Below are 22,400 nucleotides of genomic sequence, written 5' to 3' on the forward strand. Positions count from 1 at the left end.
CCCCCCTCCTTACACCCCCCCACACATTCCTGCAGCCCATTTGGGAGCTAGTGTTCCCAGAGACCCAACTTCCAACCCATTAGGAAGCCCCTGCCCATCCTGTCTTCAAGTCCCGGCTCTCCTCCACAAGGCAGGGGAAGGAGGAAGAGGCCCCCTAGCGCCCAGCTCTTCAGGGTGTCTGGCTGCATCTAGGAACCCAGTTAATAAGAGAGCTACTGCTGGAGGCCAGGGGCAGTGGTGCACGCCTGTCCTCCCACCTCCCCCGGGGCAGGGGGACCACGCGTTCAAGGCCAGTCTGGCCACTTAGCAAGGCTCTATCTCAAAATAGGAGATAAGAAAGAAGGGCTGGGGATGCAGATCAGTGGGTTCAGTCCCCCGTTCAGGGGGCAGAAATTTTACATGCACATAGAAACCTTCACAAGACAGTGAGATCTGAAGAAATCGCCAGAGCACGACGACGCTCTTATCCTTTTTAGACAAATAATCAGCTTGGAAAGGGACGACGGCACAGACGGATCTCTGAGCAAGGGCAGTAAATTCAAGGTGTGTTACAAAGAGCTGTTCAGAAGCTGTTGGAAGATAAGGGTTGTTCACTCAAGTTCATTACGACTCAGTTCCCCAATCTCCAGTAGTCAAGGCGGTCTCCAGGCTTGCTATGAGAAAGACATCCCTCCCCCAAGGAGCTTTATGGCTTGCCGTGTTTTCAGAGTCAGGCGCCCTGCCTGCTGTCACCTTGCTCAAGTGACTTCAGTTTGAAATAGTCAATTCTCGGATTAACTCAGCTCCTTCAACAGCTGTTTATTGAGCATCTACCAAGTGAAAAACACCATGCTGGCTCCTGGCAATATCCTGCTGAGCAGATTTGAGGAGGACTCAGCCTTGTGGAGCTGGAACACTCCGGTTCCTTCTGGAAACTTCCACTTGTGCATAGCTGGGTTTATCCCCATCGCTCACTACCTTGCCTTATCTCTAGTCGGTTCTTTTTCCAACCACCTGTCTTTGTTCGATAGTGGCAAATATTTTCCCCGTCTATAAACGTAGATCTGTAACAGCAGCAACGACTCCGCCTTTTGGTTTACACCACCCATTCCAGATTAGCTTGACTCTGTAAAATTGCCCCTTGTAAAATTACTCTTTGTTTTTTTCCCTTTTACCCAGCATTGTAACTTCTGAGATAAAAGCTCCTTTAAGTGGCTGTGATATTAATTAATAGAGTCGAATATTCCAGGAAGAAAGAATAAAGAAAAAAAAATGGTTTGCAGACCTCCTAATCAGTAACCTGTACTTTAGTTTTTCGGAACCTGGAACACTGGTGGGCTTCAAATGACATCAGGGGTGAGTCCAGGACTTGCTAATACGTTTGGATACATGTTACACGTGGCCTTCCAGAAATGTTCTCTAATTAAAGAGAGAATAATGTTTAACTTGCGTAAAAATAAAGTGTTTATCTAGAGGATTACAGAACGTGCCCCAGGGGCCAAAGTTCATTTGTAATCACAGGAATGTTCTTGTAATTTTTGCTCGAAGAAGAAAAAAACCCCCCCCACAATACACACCTAGGGCCAGGCACAGTAGCACAGGCCTGTAACCCCAGCTGCAAGGGAGGCAGCAGAAGAATCGCAAGTTCAAGGTCAGCCAAGGCAATTCAAAATAAAAAGGACTGGGGATGTAGCTCAGTGGGAGAGCACTCCTGGATTCAGTCCCCAGCAACATACACACACACAGTGGATTAGGGATGTTCAATCTACTAAGCACATATACACACAGATTAAGCTTCCCTAAACTAAAAACTGATTTTATATCTGTTACTCCATGTGTATATAGTATCCCCCATATACACACACACACACATATATGTATAACACACACGCACACACACACACACATTTATATAAAATTGTAGGCTAAACTGGGTTCAGTAGTGCATACTGGTAATCCAAGCAGCTCAGGAGGCTGAGGCAGGAGGATTGCAAGCTCAAAGCCAACCTCAGTAACCTAGAGAGGCCCTAAGCAACTCAGTGAGACCCTGTCTCTAAATAAGAAATATAAAAACAGCAGGGAATGTGGCTCAGTGGTTAAAGTGCCGCTGGGTAAAATATCTAGTGCAAAAAAAAAAAAAAGAAAAAAGAAAAAATTGTGGCTAAAACTTTGTCTAAGTCTTTAACTATTTTCTTTCTTTTTTTTTCAATATTTATTTTTTAATTGTAGTTGGACACAATACTTTATTTTTTACATGGTGCTGAGGATCGAACCCAGGGCGCGCACCTGCTAGGCGAGTGCTCTACCGCTCAGCCTCAACCCCAGCCCCTTTAACTGTTTTCATAAAATTAAATCCTAGCAACAGAATGTCTGGGTCCCAGGCTACTCACTCAGCTTTTGGGTACATGCTGCCCGTTTGCCTTGCAGCCTGGGCTGTGATGCCACCTCTACAGAGACTCGGGACAAATCCACAGAAACCTGCATGCAGTGGCCTGATAGCCACAGGAACCGCCCAAGCCTCTGGCCCCAGATGGGGAGCAGCCCATGAGGAAGTATCTTCCTGGAACCAGGAGAAAGAGCCAAGAGCCCCTGGTTGGAATAAGGGACCCAGTGGTGGCCTAGAACCTGTCCCTGGGGACTCGGCTGTTCCGGCACCACTCAGAGACCAAGCACCATTTTCCTCTGGCTGCGCTGGTCAATGTGAAGGACAGCCCCTGAGCCTGGCATGGTTGAAGGGCTGGATCAGTGCGCTGCACGGTCACTCCCTGGCTCTGGGCTCTCGGACTTAACTTCTCTGAGACTTACTTTTCCATGCAGCAAGCAGAGACGATAACAACGCCTGCCTTTTATGTCCGCTGCAGGGCTTCGACTTTACGTTTAAGTGTGGGGCATCGTAGAACATGATGGTGATCCTAAATCCACAGCTGATCTCCGGGAAGGCTTTTCCTGGGCAGGCAGTACATTTCTTCTCATCCATATTTACGTTCAACCGCCCCACAGAACCTGCTGACACAGTTTTGCTGAGGAGCGAACTTTGAAGCTCCGAGGTTGGGTAAGGCCCAGTCTGCCCAGCTCAGACATAGTGGACCTGGGACTGAGCCCTGACCTGGGACCCCACAGGTGGGCACTGTGCGCTCCTGCTCTCGGGGTGCCATGAGGCCCTGGGGGTGCAATTTACACAAAGGCCCCTGTGTCCTAGCAGGGGTCCTCCTGTTCCTTTGATGGTGGAATTTAGACACGGAGTAATTTTATCACATTAACAACGTAACGTCACAGGCCCTAAGTGTGGGTACACACTAATCTCCTCATTCACTGCTCCTGGGCCTGCCCAGCATCGGCCCTGATGAGGTCAAGCTCCTGGGCGGCCACAGTCGACCGGTTCCTCTGTGGCCCTCGAGGAGGTAGATGCTCTCTGCTCACCCCCAGGCCCCGCCATGTCCACCACTCCTCTGGGCCTGCGCCTCGGTGGGGTGGGGTGGGGTGGGTTCGGTTCATTCAGGATGTTCTTCCACCTGCCCTGGTGGAGCGGAGGACCACCAGTTGGAAAGGGGGCTCTGGCCCAGGTGAAGCCTTTCCCTTCCCAGCCAGGGCCTGGTTCTACCTCTGACCCGGTCACCTCATACCACTTCTTGGGCAAGATCCAGAGCCTTCTTCTTCCTTCCCTCTGTTCCCAGCTGGCCTGGTCTGTGGGTCTGTGGTGGGGAAACCGCCCGCACCTCCTCCCACACCCTCCGCCTGGAGGCAAGACTCCCGAGCCTTCGCCAATCCCACTCGTCTGACAGCTGCAGATACTGACCTTGGTCAACCCCGAGGATGCTCTGGGTGCCCCTGGGCAGGGCTGGCAGGGAACGGGAAGGGATCAGCTAAGACGAGAGGGAGCCGGCCTCCCTGGCCCTGCCCACTCTGCCCTGGCTCATAGCAGGCCTGCCCTTCCCGGTCACTGTGGTCCAGGCTCTCCAACCTCGAGGACTGTTCCTGCCCCTCTGAGTCCTCGTCCCCCCCTCCAGGGGCCTGGTGTGGCCCTGCACTTGACTTTTGCTTCTTTTTCTCTGCTCCAGCTTTACCTTCCTCAGGGAAGTGGGAAGGAGGTGACAGGACTGAGATCTGATGTGGGTGCCTGCCCAGGGTCTAGTAGCCAGGCCCGGGAGCAGGGAGGGTGGATGATTCAGGTTCCCTTCCTGGGTCCCAGTCAGGGTGGGGGGAGCTCCTTCCCCCGGTGGTGCACCTGCTCCCAGAGACGCGGAGCCAGGAGGGGCAGGAGGAAGGGCCCTGGAGAGAGGAGAAAGGGCTGTAGGAGGTGCCCACCCCACACCAGCCCTGATGGGGCGCAGGTGGCGCCAGGCCACAGGGGACGGGCAGAGGGGACAGCTTAGACTTGGCTCCTGGCTGGCCCCACACATGGCAAAAGCGGGAAACGAGGACCCAGGGTGGACGACCCAGTGAGCAGAGGCAAGCGTGGGGCTCTAGAGACCCCTAGGAGGTGCCCAGTGCCTGGGACATCAGGACTTCCAGGAGGAGGTGAGGAGTTCAAGGTCACACCTGGGTTCCCCCAGAAGGAGATTTGAACTCTGTGTGTGTGTGTGTGAGTGTGTGTGTGTGTGAGTGTGTGTGTGTGTGTGTGTGTGTGTGTGCGCGTCCGCGTGCCTCAGCTGCATTAGGCACATTCAGGGCACTTGCCCCCATCGCCACCATCTATCTCCAGAACTCTCTTATCATCTCAGACTGAAACTCTGTCCTCATTAAACATTAACTCCCTTCCCCTCCCGGAGGCCCTGACCCCCACTCTTGCACTTTCTGATTCTAAGTGCTATGATTTGAACTTTAAATAGCCCTCAAAGGCCCGTGTGTGTGACAGCTTGGTGCCCACTCTCCCAGACGGGGAGACTCTAGCAGGAAAGACCTAGTGGGAAGTCTTAGGTCATTGAGGGCCGCCCTTGAAGGGGACTGTGGGACCCCAGTCTCTTCTTCTTCCTCTCTTTTTTCGTCTGGACCATTAACTGAGTGATTTTGCTCCAACACACACTCTTTTTTTTGAGAGAGAGAGAGAATTTCAACATTTATTTTTCAGTTCTCGGCAGACACAACATCTTTGTTGGTATGTGGTGCTGAGGATCGAACCCGGGCCGCACGCATGCCAGGCGAGCGCGCTACCGCTTGAGCCACAACCCCAGCCCCCAACACACACTCTTTCCATGATGGGCTGCCTTGTCACAGGCCCCAAATAACAAGACCAATCAATAGAGCATGGAAACCCCTTAAACAGAGCCAGAATAAACCTTGTCTCTGCGTAAGTTGGCTCTCTCAGGTCTTGTTATGGGATAGCACACAGCAGATGGGACGGTGGCGGGGACCCACTATGAGGACAATCACGTAGCATCCGTTCTCTTGTGAGTGACTCGTTTCATTTCGCCTGATGTCCTCAAGTTTTATCCACTTGGTTACATGTCAACATCTTCTTCCTTTTTAAGACTGAATAGCATCCGACTGTACAGACGGACGGCGTTGTGTTTTTCCGTTCATCTGTCATGGACGGGGAGAGCTTCCGCCTGTTATGAACACAGATGAACACTTAGCTCTTTGAGGTGTTTGTCTTTTTCATCAACTTTTACTTTGGAATGATTTTAGGTTTAAAAAATTGCAAAAATGCACCGAGTTCCCATTTCTCTTCACCTGGCTTCCCTTAAATGCTAACATTTTCCAAAAACATTTCCTGCTTTTTAAATGAACAACCACCGAGACATCTTTTGGTGATGCCCCAGCAAAGAGAGGCGGCGGAGCCGGGAGATCAGCATCGTGGGCTGGCCAGCTTCACCACGAGTGGCCGCGTCCCTTCTCCCTCTTGACTGTGGGCAGGTCCCTTAGGCCCCCGTCCGCTGGCGCTGCCCAGTTCTCTCCTCACCTGGAAAGTGTGGAGAATCATGGCACTTAATTCCTAGGGACAGATGGGATGGGTGTTTCAATGCACATGAAGAAAAATCACAAGGCACAGGGGCGCACGCCTGTAATGCCAGCGGCCCAGGGGGCTGAGGCAGGAGGATCACGTGCTCAAAGCCAGCCTCAGCAATGGCGAGGCACTTAGCAACTCAGTGAGGCCCTGTCTCTAAAGAAAATACAAAATAGGGCTGGGGATGTGGCTCAGTGGTTAAGTAGTAGCTCAATCCCCAGTACCAAAAATAAATAAAATAAAATAAAAAAGAAAGAGGAAAGAAAAAGAAAAATCACAAATCAGGCCAAGGTACTTGGCAGTGACCCAATGCACCTGAGCTTCTGTCACTGGCCAAACTTGACTCACCTTCCACACAGTGACCCCCATTTCACAGAGGTGCCACTGTTTGTCCTGAACTGGGCTGTGACGGGTGGCTATTTAGGCTTTGCTACCACAAAGATGCAGCACAGACTCACTTCCTGTGAATTCTCTCGGGTGCTCAAGTTTATCTGCAGGATACAGGCCCCAAATAAGGTGGCTGCATGGAAGGTGGCTTTTACAGCCTCGTCTAACTGCCCTGCTCCAAGGCTGTTCCCATTCTGGGTCACACCTGCCATGCCCGCACCCACACCCACACTCACACCCACACCCACACCATGACTTCTCAAAATTTGCTCTTCATTAATCTGATAGCAGAGAGGACGTGACTTTGAGGCAGACAGAGGACGTGTTGGCATGGTGATGAGTAAGCCAGGGGCCTGTGGTCTAGGCAACAGGAAACCCTCACAGAGTTTAGCAGGGAAGGGCTTGTGGCTCCATCTAAGAGGCATGTGTGCTGTAACTACAATGAGATCCTGAGGCTGAGTCCTTTATAAAGAAAAGAGGGTTCCTTAGCGCACAGCTCAGGCGGTTCAAGGGCGTGGCACCCGTATCGGCTCTCCTAGGGGTGCATCACAGGGCTTGATTGTTTTTTTTTTTTTTTGTACTGGGGATGGTGACCCCAGGGGTGCTTTACCACTGAGCCACATCCCTAGCCCTTTTTATTTTTTTATTTCAAGTCAGGGTCTCACTAAATTATTTTGGGCCTACTTCCTACCTCCAAGTTGCTGGGGTTGGCCTTGAACTTGTGATCCTCCTTCCTCAGCCTCCTGAGTTGCTGGGATCGAGCTGTGTGCCACCATGCCCGGGCCAGACCTGCTCTCTTTATGACCTTGAGAACTGGTCCTCTGATGAGCGCTAACCAGAGTTCCACAAAGCATGGGGTCCTCTCTAGTGCCCTCAGTGAGCTAAACCACCCCCACTGGACCCCAACTCCCAACAACCTGTCATCTCTCAGCACCCCTGTCCTGGGGGCCACCCCTCCAGCGCAGGAGCCCTGGGGGACAGAGCAGAGTCAGGTTGAGCTTTCTTCAGGGCAACAGGCCTTCTAGGCGGGGGTGGGAGATGCCCTCCGTGACTGTCTCAGGGTCCTCTCTGGCTAATGGCTGAGGCTGGGTCTGGGGACCGGCAGAGTCAGGTGCCTGTGTCTTGGAAACACGGGCACTGGGACAGAGAAAGAGGGACTCCGAGAGGTGAAGGAGGGAAACCCATCAGATCTGAACGGGGCCCTGCTGAGAATGTTCCCTCCAAAGCTCCTTCTGGAGTTTGTCTGTTCCAGGACTGGGGACGGACTCCGGGCCTCCAGCCTGCCCGACAAGTGCCCTGCCTCCCGGCCACAGCCCCGCCCAGGTAGCGCAGGGTGACTGCCTAACAGTCTTAAACCTCTGTCCTGGGATTGCTGATTGCAGTAGCAGGTCCTGTTAAACAGGGCAAGTGGGGCCCGGTTCCATCTCTTGCACACTTCCTGGCCCTTCTGCCATTTGGGACTCACCGCTAAGGCCCCTGGCCGGATGATGGCACCAGGCGCAGGGACTCCCGGGCCTTCGGAATAGAGCGCAGATGCCCTTCCACTGCTCCTAATGGATCCAGTCTGGGGCGCTCGCTGTAGCGGCAGAAAATGGACTGAGACAGTGGGCAGCCGGCTGCAGGGGAGGAAGGCCAGCCTGCTTTGCCTCCAGGCCGGCATGGCCCCCTCTGTGTCCCTCAAGGTCACGTGCTCTTTGGAGCCAGACGGGCAAAGAGCCGATTTCTGAGAAATCGCGGTGTGCTCATGTCTTTGCGTGACTCAGCCGCGGGAGCAGCCTTGGAGCCGGGAGGGAGGCTGCTCAGCCCCCACCTGGGCGGGGCACAGGGTTGAGATGAGCTCTGGGGATGACAGACACGGGGGCATCGGGAGGTGGCTGGACTCCTGGGCCCAAGGCTCCAGGAGGGACCCAGAAGTCCCTGGGGTGAGTCTGATGGCTCAGGACCTGGGGAGGCAGATAGGACGGGGGACAGAGCCCTGGCATGGAAGACAGGCAGAGCAAGGGTCTGAGCCGGGTCAGGTGCGCGCGCGGGGTCGGGGGAGGCAGCTGGTGGGCAGAGGGCAGAGGGAGGAGAGGTCTGTGTGCCAAGCTCCTCAGGTTTGATACTATCTCATGTTGATACTATCTCTTGACGCTGCCACCCTGGGCAATGACCCCTCCCGCAGTTAGCTAAGTTCCAGAGACAGTAAACAGCTGGTGTGCCCAGGAACACGCCTTTCCAAAGACCGACCGTCCCAAGTTTACACAGCACAGGACGCTCTGACCCCCGAGGCCAATATTCCTCTGTCCTAGTTACTCAAGGGCCAGGTACCAGGCAACCGGGGACAGCCCTGTGCCCTAGAATCTGCTGAAATTATCCAAACTTGCCAAACCCTAAACCTAACTCTGCACGATTGGGCTTTCCCATGGAGAGCACAATAAAAACTCTAGCCTACATTTTCCCTCGGTTCTCTCTGCCTCAACTGACCCCTGTGCCACCCTGTGTGGCCCTGCATAGTGGGCCATGCCTGTCCTCTGAGGGGAACTCTGAATAGGAACCTCTGCCTTCATGATCGCTGTTTCCATGACTATGTTACTTATGTATGCCTCAGTCCGCTTTCTGTTGCTATAACTGAGTACCACAGGTGGGGTTGTTTATAAAGAACGGAGGTTTATCTGGCTCATGGCTCCGGAGGCTGGGAAGTCTTAAGAACCTGATGATGGCACCTAGTGGGGGTTCTTCCTGCGGCATGACAACCTGGCAGAGGGCACCACATGGCAAGACATAGGGAGCGTGGCAGAGAGAGCCCACTTGTACACCAAAGCCACTCCCATGATCATCCATTAATCCATAAGTCCATGAACAAAAACCCGCACCAACTGGGCAGCCAGGCAACCGAGCCACCTTCAAAGTGAATCCCCGTGAAGCCTTCAAAGGACAGCATCCCCGGCTGACATCTGATTGCCACCCAGACCACTCCTGAACCTCAGATCTGGAAGGGTAACACATGGGCACTAGAGCCAGGCATGGTGGTCTGACCTGTCCTCCCAGCCACCGGGGAGGCTGAGGCAGGAGGATGGCAAGTTTGAGGCCAGCCTTGGTAACTTAGCGAGACCCTGTCTCCAAAAGAACATTTTTTAGAGGTCTGGGTACGCAGCTCATTGATTGTCTGGCACTGGCTTCAATTCCCAGTACAGCCAGGGGGAAAACACGGAAAGAGCTCATAGGAATCCACTTATGATGACATTCCAACCAAGGGATGAAAGAGATCACGAGCCAAGAAATCACAAATAACCTGCGGAGGGTTGGCGTGTGGCACTGGCCCAGCGTCCCCGCCCTGGGCCCATCCATCCCCACACCCAAAATACAAACAAAACAACAGAAAAAAATCCTGGTTTCTGCAAGCGAACCTGAACCAAGAAATCCTGCAAGCAGCGAACCAACATCTCCAGTTCACCAGGAAACAGACGCCAGCCTCAGGCCCTCAAAGGCGCTCCTGCTCATCTCAGTCAGAAGGTGGAACTTTGTTTACGGAATCTTGCTCAGCTCCGTGCTTTCCGGGGAGTAGCTGGCTTGGTACCGAGAGCCTCCGGGGGCCGGCTTTTCCAGCCAGGCTTTCAGACTCCATTCTGAAGAAATTGGAGAAACGGGTAAATATTTACACATCCCAACACCTGTGGGGGATTATTCTAGTGGCCAGTTGGCACAAAGCCTGCGGTGCCCAGTCCAGTCCAATGTTCAGGGATGTGATGAAATCCCGCGTGCGCCCAGCCACTCGGGAGGCTGAGGCAGGAGGACTTAGTGAGGCCCGGTCTTAAAATGAGATGGAAAGGGCTGGGGCGCAGCTCAGTGGTCCAGCACCTGCCCAGCCCAGCGCAGGCCCTGGGTTCCACCCCACGGTGCTGCAAGAAAACAGAAAAATCCATGACGCTGTCATTGGAAATGGTTTCAGATTCTCTTTAACAATATAAAAATGTTTTTATATGGGGCCGGGGCTGGGGCTCAGTGGCAGGGCGCTTGCCTCGCACACGTGAGGCACTGGGTTCGATCCTCAGCACCACATAAAAATGAATAAATGAAATAAAGATATTGCGTCCATCTATAGCTAAAAAATATTTTTTTAAATGTTTTTATATAATATTTTAGGAAGAAAGCAGGATATGGAAGGAACTGGTTTCCCCCCCGGAGCAGAGCCCCTGTTGCTGATAACAGCACCCTGGCGCCAATGAGAAGTGGCACAGCCACCGGGAAGAGCCTGGCGGATTGCAGAACCAAACACGCTTCCCCACACGACCCAGCGCGGGAGTGCCTTGGCGTGGACCCCGAGGAGCCGGGGACTATGTTCGTGCAAAAACCTGTCCACAGGTGTCCATGGCAGCTTCCTTTGTTGCCCGCCGTCGGCAGCAGCAGAGACGCCCTTCAGCAGGGGCACCGACACGGTGACCGCTAGACCCTGGAAGATCGCTCAGCTGTAAAAAGAGGTGCGCTCCGGAGCTGTGAAAAGACACACAGGGAAATTTAGATGCTCATCACTAAAAGAAGCCCATCGGAAAAGGCAGCAAACTGTGCGATTCCAACGATAGAACATTCTGGAAAAGGCAAAGCCCCGTTGACAATAAGGTCGATGGTTACCAGGAACCTGGGGAAGTGTGGGATGAGCAGGCAACACACAGATGCGTTTTAGGGCCACGATGCCACCCGCCGCAATGGTGGGGGCACGTCCTGGTACCTTTGCCCAAAGACAGAGAATTTCCACACGTGCCCCTCTGGTAGGGAACATTGGCAAGGGTGAGGCTGTGTATGCAAATGGATATACAGGACCTTTCCGGGTAGTCCATCCAATTCAATTTTGCTGGGAAACTGCTCTAAAAAAATACAGTCTGTTAAAAAGCAATCCTAGGCTGGGCACAGTGGCGCCCGCCTGTAATCCCAGCGGCTCCAGAGACTGAGGCAGGGGGATCATGAGCTCAAAGCCAGCCTCAGCAACTTAGTGAGGCCCTAAGCAACTTGGCAAGACTCTGTCTCAAAATTAAAATAAAGAAAAGGCCTGGGGAATTGGGGTCAGTGGCACACTCCTTTAATCCCAGCAGCTCAGGAGGCTGAGACAGGAGGATCACAAGTTCAAAGCCAGCCTCAGCAAAGGTGAGGCACTAAGCAACTCAGTGAGACCCTGTTTCTAAACTACAAAATAGGGCTGGGGATGGGGCTCAGTGGTCAAGTGCCCCTGGGTTCAATCCCCGGTACCAAAGAAAAAAAAAAATCCAGTCTTGGGGCTGGCACTGTGGCTCAGTGGAAGAGCACGTGCTTCCCAGTGTGAGGCCCGGGGTTCGATCCTTGCACCGTATAAAAACAAATAAAGGCCCGAGTCCACAGACAACTAAAAATAAAAAAATTTTAAAAAGCGGCCAGATTCCACACAGAAATTCTATTTTTACAGCACAGCCGTCCCGGAAGGGAACATTCCCGGCCGAGCGAGAACAGACTGGCCGCTGTCAAGGACGAGGCAGGGAGGATGTGACCCTCCAGGGACAGTGCAAGGGAGTTTTGGGGAGTGACAGAACTGTTCTCTATCCAGGGCTATATGCCCCGATGAGAAAACTCAATCTTGCTTTACCATCATTAGAAGTAAGTTTTAGGAAAAAGAGAGAGAGAGAGAGAGACCCTGAGCTGGGGCTGGAGCTCAGTGGCATCTGCGAGGCCCTGGGTTGGAGCCCCAGTGCCTGGCCCCTGCTGCCCTCCATGGACCCGTGGTACCCGACGTGTGCCCTGATTCAAGGACGGCTGTGTCTGGTCGTCCGACGCCACACGTCACCAGCTTGTCCATGGGGCCCCCGGGACCTTGAGGCCTCGTTTCCTCTGCTCTTGCTGGCCACCTTGGTCCCTGGCTGCACTGAGCAAGGAGATCACATTCCACTCTGGCCCCTGGACTCCCTGGCTGCCCTCCTGCAGCCGTCCGTTCTCTGTAGCCCCTGCAAAGAGACACGCTTGAAAACCACAAGGACCCAGAAAAGAAATAACTGTAGTCCCCTTGGGACCCCCCTTCCCATCATCCATATCGGCTTTCCCACGCAGGGAGGCATCTCTACCCAACAGACAGTGCTCTCCCGTGTGTAGAATTTATATAGACGACCACCCTGTGCTGGTGTTCCGTAACTCGGCTTTCTTTCGCACTCAGCAGAATGTTCCTGAGCCACGTGTGCGTGGAGGCAGAGCTCGTGCTGAGAAAGGGAGCAGAGAGGACCACAGAGGTCTGTCCTTTCCCCTCCTGCGTAATATTCCACCGAAGTCAGCCCTCCTTCCCATGGCTCTGCTCCCCACCTGCTGGACAGCCCCGGGGTTCACTTTCACCCTCACAAACTGCAAAAAGTCCTGGCATCTGGCTCCTTGGCACCCACTGGAAAGAGACTTCCTTTCCAAAACCTCTGTCCAGCTAAGCGTGGCGGCACACTCCCGGCACACTCCCAGCGGCTCGGAAGGCTAAGGCAGGAGGATGGCAGGCTCAAAGTCAGCCTCGGCAACTTAGCGAGGCGGGTAGGCAACCAAGAGAGACCCTGTCTCAAAATAAAAAAATAAAAAGGGGCTGGGGATGTGGATGTGGTCAGTGGGTCAGCACCCCTGGGTGCAATCCCAGGTTCCAAAAAGCAAACAAATCAACAAACGGAAAATACTGCCCTCTTTTCCCGCCACCTCTGCGAGGCTGGGGGCAAATCCCGTGGCTGTCTGTGGACGTCCGTGAACTACTCCCCTCACACCTTCACCTCCTTGAGCTGCAGCCACACTGTGCACCCTGAGTCCCCCAGTCATGTCCTCAGGCTCCAGGTGCAGGCAGCCCCAGCACTTGGCCTCGTCTTCTCTCTGAGAGGCACAACCTCCTCCCACTCTGGATCCCTGGAGGAGACATCTTGGTCCCTTCCTCCCCATTTCCTCTAGTTCCTTTAACCCCCCCCCCCGGACACCCGGCTCCTGCCCCCACTGGTCCAAGGGAGGAACCCTGTATTAGGGTTTTCAGAGACAGAAACGGCTGGTGGCCGTCAGTACAGACGGAGACAGAGATGGATCAGGAATCGGCTGGCACGGGGCTGTGATTTGAACGTGTTCCCCAGAAGCTCACGGATTGGAAATTTAATCCCCAAAGCTCAATACTAAAGGCAACTGGAGGTGAGTCGGGCTAGATGAGGTCACAAGGGAGGGGCCCCGTGATGGCGTTAGTGGCTTTTCAAGAAGAAGAAGAGAAGCCTGAGTTGGCCCACTTGATCTGTCGTGCCAAGGGATGCCCTTCGCCATGTTGTGACTCAGCAAGAAGTGCCCTCCTGATGCCAGTATTCCATGTTCTCGGACTTCCCAGCCTCCAGAACCATGAACAAGGTGGCTTACTTTTAATAAATTACCCAGCTGGGCGCCGTGGCGCACGCCTGTAATCCCAGCAGCTCAGGAGGCTGAGACAGGAGGATCGTGAGTTCCAAGCCAGCCTCAGCAAAAGTGAGGCACTAAACAACTCAGTGAGACCCTTGTCTCTAAATAAAATACAAAACAGAGCTGGGGATGTGGCTCAGCGGTCATAGGCTCCTGGGTTCAATCCCTGGTTCAAAAAAAGAAAAAAGAAATAAATTGCCCAGCCTCAGGTATTTTGCTATAGCAACAGAAAGCAGACTGAAACACGTTACAATGGAATAAGCAACTCTCAAGACGGACAGAGTGAGCTGGCCAGCTGGAGACCCACTCAGAGAGCCAGTGAAGTGGCTCTATTCCAAAAGCTGGCAGGCTAGAGACCAGCAAGAGCCAAAGTTCAAATCCAAGGAGGAAGAGGCCCATGCACAGCTGAAAGGCAGTGGGAGGAGGAATCCCTTTACTCAGAGAAGGATTAGTCCTTTTGTTTATCCCAAGCCTTCTCCTGATTGGATGAGGCCCACCCACATAAAGCAGGGTGATCTACATTACCCAGTCAACTGATGGAAATGTTCTTCTCATCTCCCCCAAACTCACAGGAACACACAGAATCCTGTTCTACTGAATATTTGGGTCAATCAAGTTGACACAGAAAATCAATCATCACAACCCGGGGTGGGGATGGCAATTTAGTGCTCTGCCGCTCGGTAGCCCTTGGCCCCCATGTCACCTCCTTCCTTCCCCATCTCCCCACCCCAATGTGCAGATTGAACACTGAGCCAACAGGAGATGTATTGTGGGAACTGGCTCACATGATTATAGAGGCTGAAAAATCCCACTATACACCATCTGTCACCTAAAGAACCAGGAAGCAGGTGACAGGACACAGTCCAATTCTGAAGGCCTGAGAACTGCTGGGGATGCTGGTGTGTGAATCCCAGAGTCCAAAGATCCAGAAACTCCAGTGTCCCATGTTGGAGAAATTGATGTCCCAGCTCAAGAGGAGAGAAGGAGAATTCTCCCTTCTTCCACCATTTTGTTCTGTTCTGAGCCTCAACAGATTGGACCTGGCCCACTCACCCTGGGGAGAGGGGACCTTCTTTACTCAGTCTGCTGATTCAAATGCTAATCTCCTCCAGAAGCACCGGCCTGACTCATCCAGAAATAGTGTTTTACCGGCGGCTATCTGGGCATCCCTTAGCCCAGTCAAGAGGACACATAAAATTAACCAGCACAACCCCAGACCTGAACATATCCATCTGCAAGCTGGTGTTCTCTCTTCCCAGACTCCTCAGATCTACCAGCACTTCCCCCACCTGTGGATCCTCCCATGCTTCTATGTCCAGGATGGCTCCATTAGCCACCAAAACACTTAGCCAAGGTTTGGGTGCCTCATTCTCCCCTCCTTCTTCCTCACTTCCAGTCACACTCATCTATTGACCTAACTTCCTGAATGTCTCCCCAAAGTTTCCCTTCAAAAATGTCTGCCTTAGAAATATCTGCCCAAGGACCTATACTAGAATATATAAAGATCACCTATAAACCAACAAGAAAAAGGTAGAATCCCCAAAGGAAAAAAAAAATGGACCCTTCACACAAGGTCATCTCCAAATGGCTAATAATTGAAAAGATAGATGCCTGACATCATGAGTTGCTGAGGGCCATTGCCAAGTAGGAATGACGCATCGAAATTTCCTTGCCAGCGTACCCCATGTTGCTTAGAGGAAGGACTCGTGCAAATGGACTTGCCTTGGACATTCGTTGTGACATTGCATGTATGTTTGAGAAAGGTGACCCTGCTCAAGGACCAGGGTGGATCCGGGTTTAGGGTGTATCCTGCAGGTTTTAGGAAGTATCCCGGTTTAGGACAATTTGTGTTTAGGGCGTTCCCGGTTTAAGATAATCTGGGTTTAGGGCGGTTCCAGGTTTAAGGTTATCCTTCTGGGAACAGGGCATATCCTGCTGCCTGAGTTCCCGTTGAGTTCTCGTGGAATTCAGAAAGTATTCGGGATTAAAAGCCTGGTGGAGTACGTGAATTTGTGTGGGCAGAACCTGGATTTCCCCAGAACGTGTGTAGAGGCCGGTGTGAGTTCGGGAATAAAGAATTGCTGTTTGAATCTACAAAGCTGTGAGTGGCTCATGATCTTGTGCCCAGCCAGACTGCAGCAATGAGTCACTGGAGAAATGCAAATTAAAATCAATGTATGGGCTGGGTTGTGGCTCAGTGGCAGAGTGCTTGCCTGGCATGGGCAAAACACTGGGTTCAATTCTCAGCACCGCATATGATTGAATAAAACAAAGATCCATCAACACCCTAAATAAATAAATAAATGGTCGATGTATGGCAATACCCTACACCTACCAGAAGGCTCATGTGAAAAAGACAATACCAGGCTGGGGTTGTGGCTCAGTGGCAGAGCGCTTGCCTCGCCTGTGTGAGGCCCTGAGTTCGATCCTCAGCACCACATAAAAAAAAATAAGTAAATAAAATAAAGATACTGTGTCTATCTACCACTTAAAAAAATTTAAAAAAAAGAAAGAAAAAGACAATACTGAGTTACACCCTATGCTTCTGGTGGGAGCATAAAACTTTGTCACTAGTGCTTTGGAAACTTGTTTGGCCATATCCATAAAAGTTGAACAAACACCTACCCTCCCGCGACTCAGCAATTCTATTCCTATGTACCAACTCAAAGGAGATACGTACTTAGGTTCACCCCAAAACCTAGGAGGTTGTCCACAATGACTCTGCTCAGCTTAACAGAAGCCGAAAATAACCTAAGTGTCCAAAAAAAAAAAAAAAAAGTGGCTAAATAAACTGTGGCGGATTCACAAGATAGAAGACTACAGCACAGTGACTCTCCGTCTGGGGGGACTCTGCTCTGATGCATCACACACAGATGGGACATAACTGGCCACGTGCAGAGGTGGTTTGGTTGTCACGACTCGGGGGCCACAGGGATCGTGTGGTGGGTCGCAGCCAGGAACGCTGCTGAGTGCCGGGACACACAAAGAGCTGGGAGGAGGTGACGGTCCTGGCAAACGTCAGGGCGTGCAGAGAGCCAGACACTGTGTCCTGCTTTCGACCATTAATTTAAAGTTCAAACAGCAGGTAAAGGGATTGCGAGCTGCCGGGCATGGAGAGGAGGGTGGCCCTTCACAGGGAGCCCCCTGAGGGGCTGGGGATGTCCCTTCTTGGATCTGGGCACTGGCTGCAGGGCACATTCACATGGTGACAGTTCATCAAGTGGCTCATGTATGACTTGTGCATTTTTTTTTCTATATTCTTGAATAAAAGGTTCTAAAAAAAAACACCTGCGTCCTCCCACCTTCTGCAGCTCTGCCCACGCTGGCTTTATCAGCTGTGCACGGGGCAGTGCCTCCTGCCGGCCGCTTGCCCCAGCCCACCCCAGGAACAGCGGCCAGGGAGAAGCTCTGGAGGTGCTAAGTGCAGGACCAGGTCCCTCCCTGCTCTACTGCCCCCAAGATTGGATCCAAGGCTGTAAGGAGACAACCCGGCCCCTCCAGACTGACTTTCTTCCCCCAGCCCTGGTCCTCTTGCAGCCTCTCTTCTCTCTCTCTCTCTCTCTCTCTCTCTGGTTCTCGCACTATTAACCTCCAGCCCAGAGAACAGGAGAACAAGCCTTCAGCCCTCCAGGTTTTCACACCTGCTGGACGCCTCGCCTCGCTTGACTGCCTGCCTGCCCTGCACATTCCTACCCTTTGAAGTTCAGCTCCAGTGCTCCTACCTGGAGTGCTCTCTCTCCTCTCTCTCTCTCTCTCTCTCCTCTCTCTCTCTGAACAGATCTAGGAACTGTGTTGATTTTAATTTTTTCAACACTCACACGTTGCCGTTTGCAAAATCAAAGAGAAGGTGCTGAGTAACCAGCACAAGCTCTGCTGCCCCCCCAGGTTCCTTCTCTCCAGGGCACCCAGCCTCTCAGGCCCCCCCAGGCTGGAAGAAAAGCCCAGGCCTCCGCTCACACCCCTCCTCTCCTCCCTGCCCTCTGAGCCGAGAAGGGCAAGATGGATCAACCATCTTGATGGACCCGGGCAGCCTGGCGGTCAAGCAAAGCATACAGCAGGTGCAAAAACCTGGAGAGCCACTCCAGGCTGCATCCGTGCCAGCTGCCGTGAAAAGTCCCGCCTGGCCCGGGATGTCACAGAGAGGCAGGGTTGGTTCTGTCCCCTCTGCAGGTCACACTCCAGTCTGGGAGACTCCCCCAAGCCGGTGTCCAGGTACTGGCTCCAGGGGGCAGCTCCAGCCAGCATCCTCCTGGGACCAGCCCCCGCAGGCTTCCTTCAGCCTCTCCGGCCCAGCTCCACTAGAGTCGGGAGCTTGCTGCTGACCCCTGGGCTTGGGTGGCAAGCTGGACATCTGACCACGGACCCACTGCCCACCCTGGGCCAGACCCACCTCCTCCCACAGCCTCCTCTTGGGCATCTTCCCTCCAAACCTGCGGTCACACTGCGCGCCCCCCTGAGGGATGCCCACCCTGGCCACTGAGCCAGAGAGGGCATCCCGCGAGGCCCCCTGCTGGGCACCGCCCAGGCCTGCAGGTGAGCCCTCCCACCTCCTCCCCTTCTCCCGGGTCCAGCAGTGCCCAGTCACCCTTGCCCTAGCCGGTTGGTCCCACTGCCCAGTTCTCTCCACACACCTCCCCCGCTGCTGCCCTGGCCAGTCTTCAAATTGGGAATCAGAGCCTGACCAGTCCCCAGGAAAAACTTGACCAAGAGCTTTCTGAGGCTCTGGGAAATCTGCCCCCTCGCCCGGGCCCTCAGGCCTGTGTGGCCGGTTTCTGGTCACACTGGGGTTTTTTGTGTGTGTTTGTTTTTTTAACAGGGCACCTTCTCAACTCCACCACCCTGTCCCCGGTTCCCATCTGCCCCCTCTTGGGGAAAGCTGGCCTCTCTCTGCTTCCCGAACACCCTGTCCCCACTTCCCTCCCCACAGGGTGGTGCTTACCACCACACTGACCTGGATTTTCCAAGGGCCTTCTGACGCGCTTCAGCTCACTGGTCCCAGAAAAAAGGTCCCCTCCAATTAAAACATGTGCCAAAAACCCAGAACAGGGGACAGAAGATAAGACGGCACTGTATTTTTCAGAAAGTACAAATTACAAAAATGAATGCCCTCTCTGTTGGAGTTAATAAGGTGTGGGCTGTAACTGCAATGACAAGCTGATTCTCAAAATTAAAAAAAAATGATACAATGATCTAGGGGATTTTTTTTGGCAGGGTGGACAGAGGAGACACGTCAACCCCATGCACGTTTGTACGCCATAGATTACACTGAGCTTTCCAATATGATTCCGAATGGAGTCTTTTTTTTTTTTTTTAAGTTGTTGATTGACTTTTATTTATTTTCCTATGTGTGGTGCTGAGGATCGAACCCAGAGCCTCCCACGTGCTAGGCAAGCGCTCCACCACTGAGCCACCACCCCAGCCCTGAACAGTCTTTTTGGGGAAAAACAGACGTAAAAACAAAAATGTTTGTTGGGTAGTGCGGTTTGAATTCTGTCTTTGAAAAAGATCTGTTGGAGTCCTAAATTCCCACTCGCCCGTGAATGTCACTTTATTTGGAAAGTGTCTTTGCCGATGTCATTCAGTTAGGATGAGGTCACACTGCCACAGGGAGGGGCTAAATCCAACGGTGGGTGTCCCAGTGAGTTGCTGCTGTTGGCTGTGAACTTGCACACCTCCAGGCCCCCCACCCCAGGAGCTAGGATTCCAGGCACGGCCACCACACCCCACCTGACTGGTCTTTAAAACAGAAATATGGACATTCAGAAACAGACCGCATCGAGGGAAGATGTCAGGTGAAGATGGGGGAAATCCAGGAATGGATCCACACATCAAGGATGTCCTGATTGCAATCATTTCCTGCTATTATAACGAAATGCCTGAGGCTGGGAAACTTACAAAGAATGGAGGCCAGCCCCTCTTGTGCCTAGGAAACCCCTCGAACCCCAGGTCACTTATCTCCTCCTGCTCCAGAACTCAGGGAGCTCCTCTTGGGTGCATCTGGGGCTTTTCCTCCGGCCACAGGTTCCTCATCTGGGGCCTAGACTCCTTCCAGCCAACAGGACCTGGCCTGGGGACAGGTGGAACCAGCTGCTTATGGGACCTCCCAAGTTTGCATTTTCCCATCTGGGATATGGGACACGCACACATACCCTCTCTGCAGACCAAAAATGACTTTCACGTGGCTGGGGCTGTACCTCAGTGGCAGAGCGCTTGCCTAGCATGTGCAAGGCACTGGGTTCGAGCCTTAGCACCACATAAAAATTAAAAAAAAAAAAAAAACCAAGCTGGGCGGGGTGGTGCACGCCTGTGATCCCAGCAACTCAGGAGGCTGAGGCAGCAGAGTCTCGAGTTCAAGGCCAGCCTCAGCAAAAGCGAGGCACTAAGCAACTCACTGAGATCCTGTCTCTAAATAAAATGGAGCTGGGAATGTGGCTCAGTAGTCAAGTGCACCTGAGTTCAATTCTTGGTACCCGCCCCCGCCCCCCAAAAAAAATAAACAAACAAAATAAAGTCATGCTGTTCATCTACAACTACAAAAAAAAATTTTTTTTTTTTAAATAGTAAGAATGACTTTCCCCAATTTGTACCCACTGAGCTGCGGCTGCTCCGGAGCCCCTAACTCCTATATCACAGTAAAAGGTTCAGCCAGGCTCCTGGTGCAGCCTGTCAACACAGTGACTGTGGAGGCTGAGGCAGGGGATGGTCAGTTTGAGGCCAGACCAGACCACTTCGTCAGACCCTGTCTCAAAATAAAATAAAAAGGAGCCGGGGATGCGGCCCAGAGGTAGAGCAGCCTGGGGGAGTGTTTGAGTCCCCAGGACAGAAAACGAAAACAAAACGCGGGTTTATTTGGCCATGCCCCCCGGGCTGCACCCCCTTGTGGCAGAAGGCTGTGTGTGTGTGTGTTGGGGCAGGGGAGGGTGTCACATGGCAAGACAGGAAGCCAGAGTGCAGGGAGGGGCTCTGGAGACAACTGAGCCAGGCCCCGGGAACCCCCTGAGCCCCCCGGTGACCTCCACAAGGAGCCACCTCTTAATGGTCCCACCGCCTGTCACACTGAGGACCAAGCTGTCAACGTGAGCAGGAGGGTCCTTACGGAGAGTCTTCAGAGGACGTGGGCCCGGCAGACACCTCGGATCTGGTGTCTAAGGCACCTGCCGGTAGCTGGTGCCCCCCCTGGAGCAGCCCCTCCTCCGTTTGCTGATGACAATGACACCGTCTCTGCATCTAATGGTGCCTGGACTGCCCACCAGGTCCTCCTCCAGCAATGACTCACCTGTATTTTGCGCCCTGATGCCGCCACCTCGCCACCTCCTCCCACCACCTGAACTCCTTCCAAGTGTCAGGTTCGTCATTCAGGTTGTGATGGCACAGCTGGGCCTGCTGTTACTAGTGTTTCAGGGAACATTATGACATTCCACAACCAGTCCCTCTCCCAAACCCGGTCTCCTCCCGGTGGGTATGGCTCAGCTGGTGCCAGAGCTGGAGGCTGGGAGCAGGTTGATTTCCCAAGTTTTCAATGGAGCGACAGTTTTCAGGCAGGACAGCTTCAGCTTCCCGTCACACCTCAAAACTGCCCCACAAGCCTGGTGATCTTTCAAAATTGCTCATAAAAAAAAAAAAATGGGTGTTGCAATGAGTGTTTTGGGGACAACTGAGAAAACAAGAATTGGGTCCCGTCTTTGTCCAGCCTCAGCAACTTAGCAAGACACTGAGATTCCATCTCACTCTAGTCAGAATGGCAGTCGTCAGGAATGCCAGCAACAATAAATGTTGGCGAGGATTAGGGAAAAGGTACGCTCAGACAGTACTGCTGGGGCTGCAATGAATCCGTAAGAAGATTCTTCAGAAAACCTGGAATGGAACCACCATTTGACCCAGTCATCCCACTCCTAGGTTTATACCCAAAGGACTTAAAAATCAACATACTACAGTGAGGCAGCCACATCAATGTTTATAGCAGTTCAATTCACAGTAGCTAAACTATGGAACCAACCTAGGTACCCTTCAACGAGAGATGAGTGGATAAAGCAAATGGAATATTACTCAGCCTTAAAGAAGAATGAAATTATGGCATTTGCCAGGACATAGATGAAACTGCAGAATATTATGCTAAGCAAAATAAGCCAATCCCAAAAAACCAAAGGCCAAATGTGGATGTTAATTCACAATGATGTGTGGGGGGGGGAGTAGAGGTATTTGGAGGGGAATAAAAGGAGGGGAGGGGTATGGGGTAAGAATGATAGTAGAATGAATCAGACATTGTTACCCTATGTGCCTATATGATTGCATGACCTGTGTAACTCTACATCTGGTACGACCGGATGAATGAGAAGTGCACTCTACTGCATGTATAACTAATTAGAATAAATTAAAAAAAAAACTTTTAAAAATAGAATTAAAAAAAAAAAAGAACTTCTGGGGCTAGTCATGAAGCTTAGTGGCAGAGCATTTGCAAGGCCCTGAGTTTCCATGCCCAGCACCATAAAAAGGGGGAAAAAAATGTCTACATGTATTTTGCCACAAAGAGTCTCTCTATATAAAGAAGAAAACACCTGACAATTAAAAAAAAAACAGTTTCCAGGAAAAGATAATCTCAGCCTCACTAAGAATAATACAAATGCAAAGTAGAACAAGCTTCTTTTGAAACTTTCAAATTAGCACAGATTTGCAGTGTGATAAAGGTGATAGCACAGAA

General features: G+C 52.4%; 1 long non-coding RNA gene across 1 annotated transcript; it reads right to left on the reverse strand.

Annotated features, from left to right (window-relative positions):
• Nucleotides 1–5,022: 5,022 nt before the first annotated feature.
• On the reverse strand, nt 5,023–9,682 carry LOC144371910 (uncharacterized). Its single transcript, XR_013431981.1, has 2 exons — nt 7,776–9,682; nt 5,023–5,525 (listed from the first exon to the last, which is right to left on the reverse strand). It is a non-coding gene; the product is annotated as an uncharacterized LOC144371910 (long non-coding RNA).
• Between the last annotated feature and the right edge of the window lie 12,718 nt (nt 9,683–22,400).

This window comes from Ictidomys tridecemlineatus, chromosome 2 (assembly GCF_052094955.1).
Source record: "Ictidomys tridecemlineatus isolate mIctTri1 chromosome 2, mIctTri1.hap1, whole genome shotgun sequence".
NCBI classification, from domain to species: Eukaryota; Metazoa; Chordata; class Mammalia; order Rodentia; family Sciuridae; genus Ictidomys; species Ictidomys tridecemlineatus.